Below are 8,632 nucleotides of genomic sequence, written 5' to 3' on the forward strand. Positions count from 1 at the left end.
AAGTTTTGATTGGTGACTCAATGTGTTGAAGGTGCCACAGTCACAAGTGAAGTAAAGACTGAGAAGATATGGGGTATGAAATCTAAGAGGGCACCTGACATTGTCCTCCATGTAAAAAGAAAAAAAGAAATGTGCAGATCATGGTGTGTTAGTAAAATAACTAGGCCTGGTGTCCAGTTTTTGTTTGTTTTTGATTAAAAATCTGGGTATGTTTGGGTTAATTTTGTAAAATTTTAAGAAGAGTTTCACCATCTCTAACAGAGAGATTGGAAACTTTAATTCTTAAACTTTTCTGAACTTTTATACTCCTTGACCATATACTGGATGCTGGTAGAATTGAGAAGGAAGTCTAGTTGTTGGGTGTGATTCTGTACTTCTTGATTGTTCAGGTTTTCAGTCTTGATGAAGTGTTGAATGGTATGTTTTGTGCTTGTGGGAGGATCCACTTTACACAAAATAAGTGGTACTTCTGAGCAGATATAGGAGAGAGGGGTTGTGGATAGAGGAAGTCCTAAGAGATGTGGTATTTGCAGGTGCTGAGTGAATTCTGAATTGGCAGGATACAAGGGAAACTTGGAAAGCAGCTATTTTTATTTTCCAGGACTCTCATCTCTCCATTTACATGTGCAACCTCTATTTCTTACCTATACTTACTTTAAAAAATAGGTATTTGGCTACTAATATTGAAGTGGAAGCCACTAATGCTAGCTTAAAGGGAGATTTATTATGTCAAATTAAGACTAAAGCTTTAAGCTGCAAGGGAAAACCATTTCTGGTGAATTCTGGAAGTAAGTAGAAAAAAAATATATATTTGGGGAGTAGAAAAATTCTCTTCTACTGCTGAGATCAGGAATTATAACATAGGGAGGAAATGTCTATATATCCTGTGTTTGTTTAGGATGCAACCCCTGTTTCTATTTCTGCCCAGGGACATAGAAAATAGGACACAATACATCCTTGGTGTCACATGCAATTATTACCCTGGTGAATTGCTAATGAAGCAACTACAGCTCCAAAGAAACATTTTAAATAAAACCCAAGAATACATCAGATCTTCACAAATTGCTCTTATAAATTAGTAAATGCATACACCGGCATTCGAAAATGAAAATGAACTCTGCAAGCAAGCAGAGTTCCTGTGCAGACTCCTTGAGGTGTGGGGAATGAAGCCAGCAGGGAGTCTGGTATTCATGGAAGTCACAGGGCTCCTTGGTGCCTGAGTAACAGATGTGAAGAAAGGAGGAATTTAATTTCAGTTTTACAGGGAAACACATCGACATGGGAATATGAAAGGTAGGACCTGCAGTGTGAGCAATTCGTTCTCAGGAATGGGCCAAGCTGGTGTTTGAAAGACAGCCAGGATTTTCAGAGGCAAAAGAGGGGGAAAAAAAGAGTAGCTCAGATAATGAAAACAGTTGGAATAAAAGCAAGCAGGTGGAAAAGAAGACTGAGAGAAGGGAAGAGTGCTCTAAGGGAATACAAGATGCCAGGAGTTGTTTCCTAAAGGTGGAGCTACAGAGTGAATTTTTTCCTTAATATTATTTGAAGAAATGTTTGCATTTTAAAGTATAGTTCCTAGAATTTTATAACCAAATATATAGAAGTCCATAAGTGAACCAGTTAAAAATAGGGAAATGAGAGAACCACACAAGATTATGTCTCAATGTTTTTTTCCACAATATTTTCTATTGGTGCATTGTGGTTTTACATATTGATGGTATTTGTTGTAACATATTCACACATAAAACATATTGATATGATTTGTTGTTGAGTATTCATACATACACAATTTAACAATATAATTTGGCCAATATCACTTCCAAAGCATTTTCTCCTTCCCTTCCTCTCACACCTTGGTTCCTTTACTCTATGATCTCCCTTTGATTCTTAGGAGATCTTCCAATTTTGTTTTACATTTTTTCTGTCTAGTTTCTGCATATGAAAGAAAACACAGGACCTTCACCTTCTGAGTTGATTTAGCATGATGGTCTCTAGCTCCATCCATTTTCTTGCAAATGCCATGATTTCCTTTTCCCTTGTGGCTAAATAAAACTCCATTATGTATACAGGTGTCTTAACATTTTCTTTTGTGTTGAAAACTCCTTCAGACCAAATCTTTCACAGCTGCAACAAACTGGGTGGGCAAGTAAAATTCAAAGTGATTCCCTAGAATAAACTCTAGAGTAAAAGTCTAGAACAATTCTGTCTCATAGAAATATAATGCAAGACAATAATCTGAGACGTATATGTAATTTAAATTTTATAGCAGTCATATTAATAATGGTTTAATATTTGTAGAGGTGAAATTAATTTAATGATATCTTTTATTCAATAAACTATATAAAATATTTTCTCTCCATTAAATCAACATAAAAGTATTAAGATGTTTTACACTTGTTTACAAACTAAGTTATTGAAATCCAGGGTATATTTTTTATAGTGGCATATATAGATTTGAGCTGGTCCCATTTCAAATACATTCAGTGCTTGGTATCCGTAGGGGATACCAAATCCACAGATGTTCAATTCTTTCATATATAATGGCTTAATATTTACATACAACAAAATTATATCTACCCATGAGTTTTAAATCATCTCTAAATTACTGATAATGTATAATACAATGAAAATGCTAAGCAAATAGTTACTATACAATATTAAGAAATAATGGCCAAAAAGAGTCTATGCATGTTCAATGTAGACACAATTGTTTTTCTGAATTTTTTTAAAATTTATAATTAGTTAAATCTACAAATGTAGGATCTGCAAATAGAGAGGGCAACCGTCCTCAATAACCACATGTGGTTATTGATTTCCCACTGCACAGCTCTGGAACAATCAGTCCCAAAATTTGGTTGCCAGACCAAAGCACCAGTGTCATCAGAGCATGTTAATTGCTAAAATTCTTGGGTCATACCCTAAAACTGTTCATCCTAAATAACTGGGGTGCCAGGCAGCCTAGCAATTTTATTTCAATAAGTATCCCGATCATTCTGATGCACTACATTTTGAGACACAGTACTATAAAACATTGGTGCAGAAAATGTGGCTGTGGACCATTGATGAAAGTACCCCTTAAGAGCCCATTAGAAATGTGCAAAATCTACGCCTGCTAAATCACACTGCATATTTACCATGAAGTCCAGGCAAAATATGTGAACACAAAGCTTTGGACCAGGAGTTCTCAATCTGATAGTACAATTTGACAACTGGGAATGATGTTAAAAATATATATGCCTATTGCACAGTAGAATAGGAGTGGGCCCAAGGCCCTTTATTTTCTTTATATTGCTTTCATGCTTTTGTGGTTGTTGTTTATAACTCACAAATCATTATTGTGAATAGTGAAACTTGAGAACAATTGTTCTAGAATTACTGTTTGCCAGAAATATAAAATAATTCAATTGTAAATGCATTGATCAATATTTTTATTTTAATCTTAAAAGAATTCCAAATATATGACAAAGTTGGAAAGGCTTAAAATGAGCACTTATGTACCAACCATTTGTATTTTACTACTAAAATTGCATTATCCTTACTTTATCAAGTACTCATCCATCAATTCATATATATATTCACAAGCAGCATCTTTTACCATTTTAAGATTGATTTGTTTTTATAGTTATCAGTAAGTTGCAAGAATATTTTAGAATTCTAGATTTCTTTCAAATCTGGATCTTGCATTTATATCTTTTCAGTTAAGCTTTTAAAGAGAAAATCTTATTAATTTGGATGAAGATAAATATTTCATTTAAAAAATATGTTTGGCACATTCTTTGCCCAATATATGGAAGCATTGTTTACCCAAAGGACAAATACACATCATGTTATGAACTGAACAAAATTCATATTGGATATTTGGTCTCCCAGATAAGCTATAGTATGAACTGAATAAATGTTCAATAATTTTTTTCTGTATGTTTATCCATTTCTTCCACAGTTAGGTGTTACAGAACACATCAATTTCCTGTTGAATAACCCCTGCTTTCACTGAACATTTGACTGGGATGGAGTTTTATAGATCAAATAAAGTTTATGGGAGTCAGCATCTTAACATTTAACAATATTAAATCTCTTAGAACATGAATATGGTATATAACTCAATTTATTTAAATTTTTTATTTCTCTGTATTTAAATATTTAAATTCTTGTAGTTATTTAAGCAAATGTACAATTATTTGTAAATTTTTAAGAAAATCTTTTTAGTTGTAGATGGACACAGTATCTTTATTTTTATTCATTTATTTTTATGTGGTGCTGAGGATCACATGTGCAGGGCATGCATTCTACCATTGAGCTACAACCCCAAACTCTTTCTTATACATTTTTATAAAATTATTGCTCAGTTTTGTCTTAGTGCTTCTATACATATATTTTAAATTAAATTAATTATTTTTCCTTTGTTTGAAGGGACTATTTTAAATGGGGCAATATGTCTTTTGATCCATATATTTATTTATTAAAATAATTCAATCACATTAATCATTAGCTATAAATTATACTAACTGTGTAGGTTGCTCTTTTAAACTAGCTTGTGAGGTATAAACTATTGTCAATCAATGGTGCATATTTTAAGGTTTTCTTTAGGACTTTCTTCATTAGGGTGGTTCTGCTCTGGGAACTGAAGCCATGGCATGTTCATTGTTATAGACACCAGATGCTCTCTTTTTGCTTCTCCTAGTCAATTCCCTTCTTTTGAGATGGTCTATCCATCACTATCCTCTGACTCAATCACCTTGGACCAGGCCCATCAAAGACTCTGTTGGCAATGTCACTGGGACCATTTGCAACCTAATTAATCTATCTTCATGGTGCCTCAAAACAGCACACACACTGCCTTAATTGCTACAACCTCACACCCACTGGGGACCACAAACAGAGAATAAGCAGACTCTGATGCCCCCTGCAACTCCTGTATTAGCATCATTTACTGCAAGATTAATGAGAGAAGCTGAGACAGCCAGAAGTGTAGAAGAAAACCCTAAGTATGTGCTTTAGGAAATTTCTCAGGCCTCTTACATAGAGCAAATTTTTAACCATTAATAAGAGCATCTTTGGGACACCATTGTGACTTTTCTTTTGTTTATTTACACACTTGAGACACATTGCTGACTTCAATAAAGTTTATCAAACCTGAAACATGACTTTAATATTCTTAATAAGAAAACTCAAATTTGAAATGGTGTTTCTTTAAATGTTTAAAATGTACTTTTATATGAAGTCATCAATTTATGCTCATATTCATTTCTTGAAATTGATGTTTAGTACATCAGATGTAGCAGTCTTTAAAAAAAACACTGTTTATATTTTTAAATATTTCACAAATTAACTCTGTAATAAACATAACACCACAACAAATAACATAAATATTATAAACCCAGTGAACTCAACCAGAAGGCCAAAAACACTCAAATAACCTCAACAAAAAATGAACAACAAAGCCAAAATCCTTTAGTGCTTGATTTTGAATCAAGTTTGCTTGAACTTGAAGATTGTCATGTTAATATTTTAATATCATAAATTGAATTCTCTCTATAAGATGTCATATGTCCAAAAACAAATGTTTTAATTATTCTATTTATCAAAAAAGAGATATTTGTATTGCATCAGGTTATACCAACTTAAAATAAAAGATACTTAATTGTCACATGATTCCATTTTATTTTCCAAAATTCCATTGGCTTTTTAAAAATGTGTGTATGGCATAAAATCAAATTCACATATAGATTTTGGTTTGCTGATGGAGTAGAAAGAACACAGGATCCAGTATTTGGAGTAATGTAGAGTAAAAGCATGTGGGTCACATCCACCTGGGCTCTCTTTCCTGCAAGTCAGAGAGGAGGGAACTTTCGCCTCTCCCAACCATTGTAACTTCTTAAGAATCCTACGGAGAATGGATAAAAGTGTCATCTGAAAACACTGGGTATTGCTTGGATGGTCATTTATTTTTAAAAAATTGTTTATATATACTTGTTTTCTCCAGTGAAATAACCCAGATATTAATGAGTAATATGAGACCTGGAAATGAATGAGTCCCCATCTACGATCGAAACTTCAGAATAACACCAGTCAGGTGCTCTTCTCATGTATATATAAAATCTAACACCATTCCAGCAGTAAATTTCAAGATGTTTGTCATTTTTCATCATTCAATCATGATGATGTTATATCTATCCATCTAGCTCATCTTTCTAAAGGATAAATAAAGTGGGTTTTCAGCTCTTAAGTGATATGAAAAAGTCAGCAAGTAATCAGATGCAATGGGGTATGAAAATATGGGTGATGAAGCAGAAAGCAAGGTGAATTAGACTCTAATAAATAGAGTCTAATCTATGTGCCTTATATATGTGTCTAATATATGTGCCCCCCCCACCACACACAATGGCGGGTGGACACCATGGAATTTATAAACTAGTGAGAAAGAACATAATCATAGTCAACATCAAGTGCTTTGAAAATGATACTAGAAAAAAATTAGTGCATTAAATTTTATTAATCCTAAAAGGGAGACACTATGCAAAGAGAAGACCATGTCTTGATGGCTGGGATAACGATAATGATGTATTTTGGAAAATGGATGATATATTTTGGAACTGTCAAGGGATTTGGTGTATCAAAAATGAAGGGCCTAGAGGAACAAAAGACACAACAACTAATTAAATGTAAAAGATCTTACAAGATAGTGCTTAAGGTTACTATTCATACTGTGGTCAAAATAAATTGTTAAGTCATTTCATACAGTAGAATGCCATACCAAGGTATTGTTGGATAAGATCACTTTTGCCAACCATGTGAAGAATAATTTGGGGTAGTGAAGATGACAGGTATGAGACTATTAGCAATTTTGGCTTTGGATAAGAAATGATGTTTCTAAAACCAATCTTATGCAGTGAGAGATAGGGGTAGAATATATCTATGAAGTAGAATGATAGGGATAGTCTCACCCATTGGATATAAGAAAGACGTCAATTACTAATAACAACACGTCTACTCTGCCACTAAGAGAGATTAATTGAAAATTCCACATGGTTTCCAGTACATATAGTCATATCCCACCCTAAAATTGCAGCTAAACAAACACATTCTTTGAGTTACCCAACAAATTCTACAAAGCTCTGTGTCAAACCGCAATCTTATGTTGGCTCAGGAAGGTGATTTTTCACTTTAGAATTATAAAATTCAAGGTCTTTTTTATGGAAATTACTGACCTGACCATTGCCACCAAACATTTTAGAAAGTAGTCCCTACTCTAAAAAGACGAGTTCTTTCTTTGTATGCTTTTGTTCTTTTTTAAAAACAGCATCTTCTAAGAACAGACACAAATATTATATGTCCTATATAATGTGGGTGTTCTGATAGTGCACTCAGGTTAGATTAATTGTAATAAACAAAAATTGTCACTAAAGTTCTCAGCTTATGCCTCTAATATTGTGTGAATACATTTTATTTCCTAACATTATGAAACCGCCAAGAGTATAATAAATTACTTACCTAAGCCCTTTGAGGATTTTAACATAATTTACCAAAACAAATTGATTTTAGCGGAAAAGCTGCTAATTTACATGGGTAGGAAGTGTTTTCCTTGGTGTGATGAATTTAATTTCAATTTCCCTGTTTGCATGAATTCACTCCAGTAATTCATCACTGTTAAATTAAACTACAACTATGTTTTACTTGAGTAGGCCCCTAACATTCAATATATGTGAATCAAAATAAATTGCCCTCTTGGTATGGCTTTATATTATATATACTACATGATTGTTAAGTTATCACTAATAGAATTAATATTTTTTTTAAAAAAATAGAAAAAAAACAGTAAAATGAAAAAAATTAACTATGAGCACTGTAGTTTTCTATCCTTTATCCAATTATTTTCAGGATTTTTTGTTTTGTTTTTATCTTTTTTTTAATGGGAAAGGGTACATATTTATAGAATGCTGACTATATACCAGTTTGTGTCCTAGGTGTTTTATATAGGTCATGTTGTTTTAACTTTTGACATATTCATTTATATGAGTTGCTAAATAAATAAGTAAAAGAAAAATGTTAGGAACTTCAAGCAATCAATATTTATTTCATGCAGCTTTGGAGGTTTAGAATCCAGAGTGGTCTGCTTGAGTGGTTTCATGCAGGGTCTTTCTCAAGGCCACAGTGAAGCTGCTGAATGGAGCTGTAGGTGAGCTCAGGGTTTGACTAGAGCTGGAGAATTAACTGTAAAGCTCACTCATGTGGTTTTGGCAAATCTGAGTTCCTCTCTGGCTTTTGGCCCTAGACTTCTGTTTCTTCCATGTAAGCCTCTCCATAGGCAGCTTAAGACATGGCAGTTTGCTTTGCCCAGAGTGAATGATCAGAGAGGGAGAGGGAGGAGAAGAAGAGGGAGAGAGAAAAAGAAATTGACTGATTCACAAAGAACATCCAAGGCAGAGACTTTGTAGTCTTTCATAACCTAATATCAGAAGTATCCATTTCTCACTTCTGTATGTACTATAGGTCCCACAGTCCAACATCTGGACAATGTGGGAGGAAACTTGACAAAGGTGTGAATACTGAGAAGCAGACATCAACTTGAAGAGCTCCCTACCACAGGTACCCAGGATATGCACTTCCGCAGCAAAACTAAAATAGGGATATT

Source organism: Spermophilus citellus (genome assembly GCF_964194105.1).
Source record: "Spermophilus citellus genome assembly, chromosome: 10".
Taxonomy (NCBI): Eukaryota; Metazoa; Chordata; class Mammalia; order Rodentia; family Sciuridae; genus Spermophilus; species Spermophilus citellus.